Source organism: Melospiza georgiana, chromosome 12, assembly GCF_028018845.1.
Source record: "Melospiza georgiana isolate bMelGeo1 chromosome 12, bMelGeo1.pri, whole genome shotgun sequence".
Lineage (NCBI taxonomy): Eukaryota > Metazoa > Chordata > Aves > Passeriformes > Passerellidae > Melospiza > Melospiza georgiana.
The window spans coordinates 13,611,352-13,625,136 of record NC_080441.1 but is presented as its reverse complement, the minus strand read 5'-3'; positions in this window follow the sequence as shown (position 1 = coordinate 13,625,136).

The window sequence follows — 13,785 nt, the reverse complement described above, 5'->3', positions numbered from 1 at the left end:
ATTCTGATGGGCTGAGATAACTAAATAAAGCTCTCTGATGAATTTTCATTCAATGGCAACAGTTCCATGGCCTGATCTCCACCTGTGCCTCTCTTTTTTGGCAGTTGTGGCTTATGCACTGAACTGACAGGGCAGAACCAAGGACTTGCACATCAATTCCTCAACCACTCTGCTCCTGAAACTGAACACAGAGCAGGCAAAGAACATTTCTACTTTGCTATTTACGTTTTTCTTACCAAAAATGGTTCCAAGTAAAAGCTAAAATTTTGTGACAGTAGTTAAATAGTCCAGGAAAAGCATTATCAAGCTGTTGAAGGTTTCATAAGATCCCTAAAGGAGAGAAAAATAGTACTGGGTTATGGGTAGAAGACATTGTTTTTAAAGAATACAAATATTATCGTTACATACTGCCAAGTCTGTGGGATAAAGACCCCATACAGGGAAATTCAGTCAGCAACATTTTTGTTATATTCATTTTTGCAAGAAACAACACCTTCCTTGAATTTTGCTTTTACTTCTACTAAAAAAAAAAAAAGAAAAAGGCGCTTCTGGACTGCAATTTTAGTTATTTTCATTACTACTACTACTACTACTACTAATAATAATAATAATAATAATAGATGTGATGATATTTAGAGCAAACAAGCAATTTTTGAGGGACAAAAAAAAATGTAAAATCCCGGGTAAAAACTATTTACAACAAGGATTTTACCCCTGGAAACAATGATGTCAGGCATTTAGCTCAGTTTCAGTAATTCTATTTCTCCTAGTAACAGGAAGTGCTTCAATGAATTTAACTTTGTTAAGTGGAGACAAGCCTTGTTTTGAAAGTTATTCAATGCATCTGGAAGATGACTAATAAAAAAAAGAGGGGGGAAAAAAGAGGCATTTACTAATGCCCTATAAATTGCTCATCCTCTTGAACTAAAAATACTGAGTATATTGAGACTGTTGAAGATTTAAAAGAAATTGCTCACAGAACAGGAAGAAAACTGGAACTGCCAGATTATGTTAAAGAGTATCCCCAAGGCAGGACAGCAGGACTACAGCAGAAAGCAAAGAGAGACACCAGGCACTAACAGCAGCAGGTATATAATGGCTAATGCTCATCAAATACATTTAATTCTCAGTATATTCCTGACCCAAAAGCATTTTTTCCTGGGGATCTCTGGAGTTGGAATGATTCAGTCTCTGCTTGATGAATGAATTTGAATATGGGCAATTTCCTCTTAATTTATATATCCAGCAATGCATTGACATTCCAAATATGATTTTTTTTAAATAGTTCTGTAAAGCTCAGCAGAATTACAAATCAAGACATGGGGAGGGAAGGGTTAATTCTGGCTTTTAATGTTGGTGCCTGGGAGTCAGAATTCCTCCTAAATGGTCACTGGAGGAATGATCCAGAGCATCTAGGCTATGGGCTTAAGAGTTTGTGCCACTCAGGATGTAAGATGTGTGAGATGCAAGGCTGCTTTCACTCTGTGTCAATGCTCTGACAAAACATCTGTGCTTTCCTTGGCTGAGAGTGCATGAGTGGGTGTGAGTGTGTGAGAGTGTGTTTGTATGTGTAAAAACACCACTGACCTCAGCACATGTGAGCATATATCAATTTATAGCTTGCTTGCTAACTTAGCAGTGAAGAAGCTCTTAAGGCGGTTGCAAACAAAAAGCAGCTGTGTTTGTTCTGTTTGGAAGTACTGGGATAGCATAAATCTGTTTCTGTAAATATTTGAATAGCCTGAATTCAGTGGCTCTCCCAGTCCTAACTCCAGTTGTGACCTCATTGGGTAGAAGGCTTGTGCATGCCCAGGAAGAGCAGACAGAAACATCAGGTCTGGCAGTACAGTGTGGTGCCCTTGTCACACACCAGAAACTGCAGCAAAGGCGGGTTAGGCAAAATGCCCAAAGCCAAGGACAGTGGGACATAAATAGGAACTGAACTGGGGATAAACACTCACCCATTAGCTTGTTAAAAAATAACTTCCTCATGTTCTCTGTCATTAGCTTCACTTGCTTAATGATATTGTTTTTCACCACTAGTATCTCTTACTCCTTTAACCAACAAAACAAGGCTTCATTTAAAATAGAATATTCTGTTTGGCTCTGACAGATACAGGTCCACTGGTAGAGGCAGGAAGAATAAAGGTCACAGGAGACACAATGAGAAATCATGTGTCAGCTCTGTAGGGTAGTGTTGCTATCCCGATTTCACTAGGGAGGGAGGGAAGCAGAAGAACAGCACTTAACACGTAAATTACGGGCTTCAGTATGGCTACAGTGAGAAGGAGCACTGCAGTTACCACCAAGAAAAATGACTTGGTAAACGAAGATACACAATTCTCAACAAGCAAGTTTCACATGAATTACATAGTGGAAGGACACATAAAGGTGCTGACTTTGGCATTACAATTGAAAAGGAAACAAGCAAAATTTTACTTTTAGCCCTCAAAACCAAATTAAGATAAGAGCTGTCACAGCATATATCATGATTAATTCCTACATGACATCTACCATAACACAGAAATATACTCAGCTAGATGTAAAAAAACAACAATTAAAGAAATCTGCAAGAGTCATCTTCAACAGGGAAGAAACACATAAATAGGAAAAATAAAAAATACTCTCAGTGGCCAAGTTTTCCTGAGACTGTACAACATATAGTACATCAATTCATCAACTTTCAGATTATGTACTAAATTTAATGTTTCATCCTTTACAAGAGGAGATCAATTTCAGCAGCCTGAGGTAGTGGTGCATTTTACAGAGAAGTAAGAATGGAACAGAGATGTCCTATAAGTGTTACTTCATTACACAGTCAAATATTTCAGATGTGTTTGAGGTAAAAAAATATCCATGAAACTTAGTCATGAAATTCTGTCATAAGAATTTTTTTTTTCATGAAAAGCTCTCTCAGGAGCATCTTGTGCCCTAACGCTGCACTGCCTCTGTGGGCTTATTGCATTAACTCAAGTCACTGTTGTAAAAAGCATTTAGTTTAGCCTCTATAAATTCTGACACTGACTTAGACTGTAAAGAATTTTCCCATATTAAAATAGAAAATCTACTATTAATCACCAGATTATGCAAAATCATATTAATGGAAATATTTCTAAGTTTAGCAAGTGAATCACCAATGGAAATTGCATTAATCTTAGATGAATATCATATCCAAACTGCTTCAGATTTACTATTAAATTTAATATTTGCTTACTAAAATTACTGTTTTCAATGCTTATAAATAACAGATCATGTAGAAGTGTTAATTTGAGCAGCATTATTCTTAAGACGTCTTGTTTTCTGCATGTTATAAAAATGTTTCCAGTAAAGTGTTTTGCACAATATTAATTAAAATACTAGCCAGAACTCTTTCCTCTTAACCGAGCTCCTGTAAGAGAGTAGCTTCAAAGATATGAGACATTAATTTCACCTATGAAAGAACAATGATCCTCATGAATAAGCATCTACAAATCTGCACACAAACCAATTTCTGAGATACAGGCTACTGGACGTATGGGTTATAGAATGAAGATACAGTATCACAAAAAAATATAATTATTGTCAGCAGACCAAATATGTCATTAGTAAATATGTCATTTTATTATAATAAAATGACATATTTACTAATGAAATGCTAAAAGGCATTAACCTCTATCAGGAAAAATAAAAGTATGTCTTAAAGCTTGTTGAAATCAGATGCTCTGATATTATGTCTTTTCAAAGAGATCCATAATTTGCTATTCTACTGTTGGAAAAAATAGAAAAAAAAAGACTTTTTTTTTTTTACTTTGGTGATACAGAAAGATAACCCTGAAATTCTAAGGTTCTCTTGAAAAGGTTCCTTTTTAATTTATATCAGGTTTCTTTTTTTACATTTTTTTCTTGGCAGTTATATCAAGGTATAATTTATTCTTGCACACAGTTTATAGGCATTTTGATAGAAAGGGGGAGGAAAAAAAAACCCCAAGGCCAGAAGCAATTCCATTGGTAAGATCAGCTGAGGTTGCTTTGGGGAAAAGCAAGATTATCACATTTCTGTCTAAATTTCACTCAGTGCATGTAAATATGCCGAACAATCCAATCAGCAGCCCCTCATTTCACACAGATGGATCAAAACACAGCAGACTTCTATTGAATGAGTTACAGATTTTACCTAGACATGTTGATCCCACATATCCCTGGAATTTCTGGAGATTTATCTAATCCCAAAACCAAGCAGCCCCTCTTCTGAACTTCAACCATCTCATGCAGAACAGATGAGTCCTCTAGAAGTTTTCTCTTTCAGTCTCCACCTCCTTTCTCTTCTATCTCTTCTCTGGACTCATTCCCAAGTTTTGCTTTTTTTTTTGAAGATTGAATATAAAACATTAGCAGGTTCTTTAAAGTCCAATATTGATATTTTCCCACTTCACCTGGAAACACCTTCCTTTTCTATGACAAAATTGTATGTAGTGTTTCAAGAATTAAACCATAGTGACAACCATGGCTATTCTGTCATCAAAACTTGCTCTTTGATCTTTGAATTATTGATAACCTCTAGAAGAAATAGCCATCACTTTCCCATGTAATATGATGCTGATACATTACTGACTTTTAATATCATTTATCACTCCATCCTTCAAAGTTGTTCAGGAGTTTACAAAACAATAATTCTTCCTCTACACATGATTTCCAACTTTGTGCTCACTGCACCTTTAATACTTTATACTTTGTGCTACAGTTCTCCAAAGAAAATACTGGACAGTTTTCACCTCATGAAAAATCCTTCAAAAGTTTCACTAATAATTCTATTACCTATAACCTTTCTAGTAAATGAGATTTAAATTCTCTCTCACACACTAATCCAGGTTAATAGGTTGAAATTATGTTTTGTACTACTTGGAATTTTAATTACCTGATTCATCACTGGCATCAATACCTGTGTAATGCACTACTGAATCCATTTTCTACTTTGGAAACAAAGAGGCTGGACTCACATTCAGAAATGAAATGAAATGAAAATGAAATGAAATGAAATGAAATGAAATGAAATGAAATGAAATGAAATGAAATGAAATGAAATGAAATGAAATTAAACGAAATAAAATAAAATAAAATAAAATAAAATAAAATAAAATAAAATAAAATAAAATAAAATAAAATAAAATAAAATAAAATAGCCAGTGATTTATCTGAAAAGGGGGCGGGGGGGGGAACAATAAAAGGACAACAAGAAATGAGATTTGAACATAAACAATCACAAAAATGTTATCACCACATATCCTTGCAAAGAAGATATACCTAGCAGAAAACCAAGTCAGTTGTATATTCTTCTTCATGGCTTCAGGTTACAGTCCCAAGATCACAAGATACCAAAGATTTATTCCAGTCGCAGTTTTTATCTTAATTGTCACCCTCTAAAATATTTCCTATTGTGGATTTGTTCCATCTTGTCAGTGTGCTGTGTCCTCACAGCTCTTTTCAGGCTCAATACAGGAGTTCCCTCACCGCAGTGCCCTGACAGGCCTGTGCCAGGAGCACTCCCAGAATTACTGATGGGCTGCTCTGCCAGTGCAGCGCCCTGTGCCTGACTGATGGTAACACCTCAACTCTGGATTTTTGTCTCCGATGAATTATAATCTGGTTTGAGGGTAAGACATTGAATTTCTATGCCAGTTTCAATGCCACTGAATGGCTTCCAGCCTATGACATGATCTACATAACTAAAATTGTGGTTTCTGTTCTCTCACCAAATCCCTGTCCCATTTCTAGCACATATATACACCAAGAAGTGCTAACAGCACAAGTTATTTGTCATTAAAAAAGGCCAAACCACATCTATGTAAATGATTTTAGATCCATTAAAAACAGCTTTATTTTTTTTCCTAAAAAGCAGATTTAATAGATTTAAATCACTGATAAAAGCAACATCTGTTTCCCTTGCAAACCAAGACACTCAGATACAACTACATTATCTAAAAGCCTGTGCTTCTTTGTAACCATTCAGGAAATCAAGTTAAGGGGAAGTTATTGACTCCTGAGATAATAGCTGAGACTGTAGTTTCTTCCTTTGAGTCATCCTTGGAGTAGAATTCTGTGGTGTCAACCTGGCTCTCAAAGTCAGAGGTAAGACTGAGCATGAACATACTTTTTTCTAGGCTAAACACTAAGAAATAATTTAGCAACTTTATGTTTCTAAGGGATTAAATAAGTAGGGTCAGACCTACAAATGTATCATGTAGACACCAATCTTCAAATTTGATGGGAACAAGAAACCAAAAATCATGTGCATCTGTCCTTAACATTCAAAGATAAGGTGTATGACAATAACAACAAGTGAAAACCAAACACAGTTACTAAAGTTACAGACATGTAGTGCCAGCAGTTCAAAAGGATGAGGAAGGAAATCATTTATCCAGCACAGTTTGACTTTAGACATGCCCTTCAAATACTGAGAATACAAGAGCAAAAAAGTCAGAATATCTTCCTACACTGTATGAGTTATAGGGTCAATATTGGAACTGCTGGCCTGTGCTATGCACAGGGTCAAACTATGAGATTATAAGGGTCCCTTCTGATTTTCAGATATATCAAGCTATGAATAATTTAAATAACTTTCCAGGACAAACAGAAGAACTGGAGTTGAACAGCTGAGCTGGCAAAATTTTTTTTATCCTCTTGCCCACCAAATGAATTTAAGTAATATTTGCAAATATCTGGAAAAAGATATCTATTCCAATAAATAGCAGTTTTCACAGCTTTACCATGGTCACAATAGCTGGTTTTGGTGTTTCAATCTACTTACTACAGAGATTCATTCAAGAGTACAGCTGCATGGAAAGCTGACTAAAACAGGAAATTCCCCTTGGCTGAAGATTTTTCCTCTGTTTGCAAATGAACACAGTAAAATTAACTGTGAAATGGCTTATTTGGTAATTGACTTACAGATTCTTGGCCGTAAGAACATGAAGCCATGGTTACATATCCACTTTAACCTGGCATCAGCCCAGGATGCTGCTGGAGAGGAGCATCCATCCAGACGTGCAGAGCAGGCTCCCACTCCTGCCCCATGAGAGGCCTGGGGCAGCTCAGCCAGGGGCTGCACCAGGGCTGCTGTGAGCACTGCAGAGCCAGGGAGATGCTGTAGCCATGGCAATTGGAAGACAGGACTGAATTCAGGTCAGATTTAAGTAATGCCACGATCATGGTCTGGGTCTCTACCAGCCTGGTTGGCTGAGGAGCCCAAGCTGAGGGCTCAAAGGACAGGAATATTTGCTTTCTCACTCACATTAACTCTTTTTCCCCAACTCAAGCAGTGGATGCAGTGACCTCAAAAGGTCATTACTTTTGTACTTGTGACCCAAAGATTTATACAGTTTAGCAATTCCTTCATTACAATTCTCACTGCATCACTGCAGAGACCCAGAAAGCAAGCTGCTGAATACAAACATTTGAATTAAAGAAAAAAAATCAAAGTCTGTCAATAAAGCCTTTATATGCAAACATAAAGAGAAAACAAATGCTCCTGTCTTCATTCTCCAAAGGAACTCTGATTTGTGTGTTGTATGTTAGGAATTCTATCAATGGGCATATGGGTATTTTAACTATGTTCATATCATAGTAAAAAGAATAATGTCCTTTGTGGGGGAACAAGCACTTAAAAAGCAGTGTGTTTTGACAGGGAAACCCTGAAAGATAGTGCATAAAACAGTAAAGATTTAGATAACTTTCTCCTCACAGCCTTTAAAGGACATAAAAGAAGTGAAATAGCTTTCTCAGGATCCAATTTGGATCCAAGTTATTGATCATTACTACATAAAAGAATGTAATGAAAGACCTCCAGGATCTCCATAATGCATTTAAAGTCTGTTAAACTGCAAAACTGAAAAACATCTGGCAAAGCAGAAGAACTGCACCAATGTGTTCATCTGATCTTTAGGTGTTTTTTTGTATTCTTGTGTCCCACCTCACTAAGAAGCTGTGAAATTCAACAGCTGCTGTCCCTTTTTTCAGAATGCTTCTGGAATGAAGAGAGGAGGCATGATCTCTGATCTAACAAGGCTTTCTGTTTACAATCATTATTTCCATGGCCAAAATACTTCCCAGGCCTTGACCACCGCACAGTAGAGATGGCAGAAACCATCGTCTTGATATTATACCAAATCTCCATAATGTCTTATTTGCACAGCATTTTCATGTCTCCATGAGCTCCTCTAGACCCTTCTACTCCCTCTTTGTCAGGTCATCTATCATTCAAATAAAACCAGGTACTGATCCCCACGGCCTTGATTTTTCACAAAATTTATTTTGACACCCACACACACAGTAAACATTATCTGGGAAACTAAATATAAATAAAAGCCCCCTTTTGGCCCATAAATATAACTTAAAGAACTTTATGTCTTAAGGGAATCAGCAGTATTTCCTCAGCTTCTGAGAAATAAAAACGTACCCATGAATCTGCCAGTTTAAAAGCAGAATACTCCTTGCTACCATATTTCATCTATTTCTATTCATAGTTGTTAATTTTTAAAGAGACCAAAACAGCAAGAGGGCAGAACAGTCAATTCTGTCACATTCAGAGGAAAAACACATTAGTCACCTCCTGAATTGCAGCTCCTTATTCCAGCCCTCCTATGGCTTATTTAGCAAGGTCAGTGCTCTGATTTTTCTCTCTGGCCCTGGTGCTGGTCCATCTCAGCTAACCAGGCTCGTGCTTCAGCCTTCCTGCCAGAGGGAAGAAAAGAGGAATCCTGTCCCCAGTGCTCCCGCTGCCACAGAAACTCAGCCTTCGGAGACACAAACTGATTCCCTGGTTCTTCCAGTTCTTGGGGATTCATTTCCTCTGTGAACATGAACACACACGGGAATCATAACCATGGACCCTCTATCCCAGAAATGTGGCCAATACTGCTGAAAAATGCCACAACAAACACCACAATCTCTCCCACCTGCCTAGTGCTGATAGGTGGGATAGGAGATGGTTTTGGACCTGTCTCAACAATCATGTAGGCACTGCAGAACCTGTTTATAATGTTCTCCAAACCCTTCCTTGCTTTCCTGACAGAATGCACTTCATTTAAAAATCTGTTGTAAGGAGTATTACAGCGACCTGAAGAGGTCTCCAGGGTGAGAGAAGAATGAGAATCTTGTTTGATGATCAGAAGGCTGGATTTATTGATATATGATATATAATACATTATTACTATACTAATAGGAATAAAGAGAGAAGTTGCAGAGGCTGCTAAGCTAAGAATAGAATCGAAAGAATCTATAACAAAGTTCTCTGTCCAGGGAATCTGTCCCCGAGCTTGCCTCGGTGATTGGCCCCCAATTGTACACATGGAACATGAACTAATCACAGGTGCATCCTATTGCATTTCACAGCAGCTGATAATCATTGTTTACATTCTTCTTCTGGGGCCTTTGCTTCCCAGCAGCACAAATCCTAAAGAAAGGAATTCTGTGAAAAAATGTCTGCGACAAAGGAGTTTATATGGGAAGGGCTGAGGTCATTCCTCCAGACCTGACAGTGTGTAAAGCCTGATGGAATTCCTTCACAGAAGTAGGTGTACTTGCATGAGTAAAGTTTTAGAAACAGATTTTCCTGAGCCTCATTTTCATCTTTCAAATTCAAGACTTCCACATGAATGCATTGGTGCTTTTAGCTAATCATTCACATTTTTATAATTCAGGAAACATTATGTTCAATAAAGGTACTAAAAAGACTGGAATGCCCAGACAACATTTTTTAGTGAGCTGTAATGGGTCTTTTTCTTTCATCACTTTCCTCTTTTACATTTTTTTTTTTTTATAATTATAAGCCTGGTTTTGATAATAAAGGAGCTGTCCTAGAGATTTGATCTCCTAGATATGTTATCTGTGTAGTGAAACAGATAACAGATAACTCTTTCCCCTCTGGTGACTCTTCTACATGTTATCAGGTCTGCCCACCTGTCTTTCCCTCCTTTCCTCCCAGTCCTTCACCTGGCAGTGGTCTCCCTGAGCTGTTCCAAGGTCTTTCTCCACTGAGGGTTTACTATTTCTTGAATATTTACTATGATAAAAAAAAATACCCCTGCATAAATTTTTAACATTGGAAGAGTAACTGACTTATAATATCTGAAAAAACAGAATGCATCAAAAATATTGCCTCATAAATGACAAAACATTAGTATTTGGAAATGAATGTGGATCTGTAGTGGTTAAACCCCAGCTGGCAGCTCAGCCCCACACAGCCATTTGCTCACTCCCCCCAGGATGGGGGACAGAACTGAAAGGGTAAAAGTGAGAAAACTCCTGGGTTGGGATAAAGGCAGTTTAACAGGTGAGGCAAACCAGGGGCCTCAGTGCCCACTCCCCATGGCAGGCAGGGGCTCAGCCATGCCCAGCACAGCAGGGCTCCATCACCTGTGACAGTGACTGGGGAAGGCAAACACCCTCACTGCAAACGTCCCCCCTTCCTCCTCCTGCCCAGGTTTCCATGCTGAGCTGGTGCCATATTATGGGATATCCCTGGCTCAGCTGGGGGCAGCTGTCCTGGCTGTGTCCCCTCCCAGCTCCTTGGGAGCCTCTTGCTGGTGGGTGAGGAGCAGGAAAGGCCTTGGCTCTGTGTTAGTGCTGCTCAGGAACAACAAAAACATCTTTGTATTATCCCTACTGTTTCCAGCACAAATCCAAACCACAGCCCCACATCAGTTGCTGCAGAAATAATTAGCTTTACTCCAACCAAAGCCTGTAAATTGTTTTACGAGGAAAATAAAGAAAAGAAAGAAAAATATATGTATTTATGCTTAGAAATTATAATGTAGTATGTAAATAGTGTAAGAGAACAGTTTTTATAAAATTTCAAATTTAAATAATACCTTTGATACACTTAAACTACAATCCAATAAACTTCCTGATGTGGATTGTTATCTTACTCACTGACTGTGCAGAATTATGCAAGGAGTAGACAATTACTTTGTGAATATAAATAAGTGAGTGAAATATAAACTGAAACTTTGCATTTGCAACCTGCTTAATTCAATTCAAGCAGAAATTATTTGTATACTTTCAAAATAATCAAAGTGGAATAACAGTTGCTACAGAATGGAAGTATTCTACAGAATTATCAACGGGGGAGAAACCAAATAAGAAATTTTTTTTCTGACTATCAGTTTTAAGATAAGAAACACTTTAAATACTCTCTTACTAGATTAGTCATTATGTGAGATCACATGAGAGAATGGCACCTAGGCTGAAAGAGAAAATAATTTATTACTTGAACTATTACCTGTCACAACAAAGAACAATGCAGCATTCCAGTTTCATAAAAGTTCCACAGAAAGGCACTGTTGTTTGAAAGTCATTGCATTCTAGATAAAATAAAATGAAGCTATAAATGAGAAAAAGATAAATATTTTTTATCTAATAGACAATAAAGTTGAAAGCTGTCTTTTTTATTTTTTTTGCAGCAATCACCTGATTACTATGATTATTATGCAAGAAAAGCCTACATCATAAATTATCTTTACCAGTTACATGACCTTCTGTCCTTTCTTTGCTAAACTTTTTATCTATCTTCCAGAAATTGCAGGGTAGAGATATCTTACAGACTTCCCAGTTATATTTAATTTGTTTGGCCCATAGAAATAGTAAACATCTGATGCAGAATCTGCATTGAGATAATGAGTCTTATGACAGTCACAATTTCATTTTTTTAGCACTACCAAAGTTTTGTCTTGGGTCAAAAAGGCAGATTAAAAAGATTGAGAATTTCTATGACAATTAAAAAAAAAAAAAAAGAGAGAGAGTTTTGGAGTTTTTCCTTTGTCTGAAATATCCCTAATTCACCAAAAAGTAGAATCCAGGCTCTCATGCCTGAATAAAACCAGATTGCACACCAGCAATAAATACTTGCTCCTTTTCCTAGGTAGATATTTCGAGGTATAAAAAAATCAACATTCAGAGGTGGATTTATGGAAAGGGTCCAAGGAGATCCAGGTACTGAGTTCTCTTCCTCTCCCTACCCAGACTGCAGAGATGGGAACTCCCTGTTTACCATCCCCTGCTCTCTCCTGCTTCCAGACCTTATGGAAAGAGAGTTACAGAGTGCAGGGAGGGATGCTGTCTCTATTCAATCACAGAGCTGAGCATGGCTGTAAAATCGGCTGTAAAATCATGCTGCTGTCACTCACTGGTTGCAGCTGCTTAATCTTTATTAAAAATACAGCTAATTTTTAATTTCAATGGGTACAACATCCTCTAATCAGCTCTGAGTGTCCCATGTACAGAAGTACCCCCTAAGAGACATCACACAAAGCTTCCTTAAGAACACAATATTTCTCATACCTTTGTAATTAGCTGTAAATTAGATGTAAAACTTTTACCTAAAAGAAGAAACTACAACAAATGTTCTAGTACAAACAACTAGAGGAGGAGTCTTCAATTCCTGTATATGTCTGCTTCCATATTTAGCCTCTGCTCTTTTATTCTAAGTGACAATTATAGCAAAGATAATTTTCCCTTTGTTTGAGATAGATGATGATAATTGTTGTTGTTGGAGAACAGTCTTATTACAACAGCATTATTAGATCTGACTAAAAATCTCTCCCAGTTTGCTTCATCCTGCTACCTAAAATTCAACCCTTAGGAAAAAAAAGTGAAGTTTTTCAGCTAAAAAGGCAATGTAGACATATGTTTTAGAAATTGCATCTTCTGCAAAGATCATATATCTGTGATATATGTGTTACCCACACAATCCTCTTCCATTTTTTCTTTCTGGATGTATTTCAAAATGTCATTTATCACACAGGCTTCCAGTTTGGCTACTTGCTGGCTAAGTGAGCATCTTGTTCCACGTATTCCTTTTTTTTTCTGTTGAGATAATCTGAACACTCTTGCTAATTCTCCTCAAGTTTGTGTAGAAATGTCAGTATTAGAAACTGATTTTTTATCCACAATTAATTAGACATAAGCCAGCTTCATCAGAGACGTTCTTGGCTTTCTGAGCACTGGAGATGGATAAGCCAAAATACTAACGTGATTGGAGAAGGGTGTCTTTGCATGGAATCCTGTGATATTACAGATGGTGGCAAGACATGAAATAACATAATAAATAGCCTTTTATTTTCTTGATAAAATGTTTTCCCAACTGCATTCTCTTTGGTAATTGGATACACTGAATCTAAAAACCTCTACTGTATAAACACAATGAATTCACTGGATTTACTGTTTACCAGAACTCACAAATGAGGCAAACACTGTGAAAGATATTTTAGGATTAGCATCTGTATGCTAGATGGTCCAAATGCTAATGAAGACATTATGCTCATGCAAAATTTCATACTCACTTATGAGAATTCTGGCTCTGCTATTTGTTACATGGACTCCCAGCCCTACCTGCTGTGCAATAAAAGAATGGAGTTTATTTCTCATTAATTCAAAAACTCAAGACTCCTCCTCTCATGACCTTTGCAATACCAAAAACCTATTACCTTTGTTTCCTAGAAGGACACTGGTCAAACAGTTCAGTGACTATTGATCTCTATAAAGGTTAGATAAAGTTAGAGAGAAAGGTATTATTGTCTTAATACAAGAGAATATTGTATTATCTGTTCTGAAAAATAGGTATAAAGAAAGTCGAGCATGAACTCCCCAAGGGGATCATGGTTCTCATATTCACAGTCTTTGCACAGAATTTAAAAGGGGGATAAAATCAGTCTTCAGTAAGAGTTCCTTAGTTAGCCTTCAGTTCTTTTGTATTTCTGTTAAATGAAAAAAACCCCAGACCTTGATAGTCCATTTGCAATGTAGGCAAGAGTT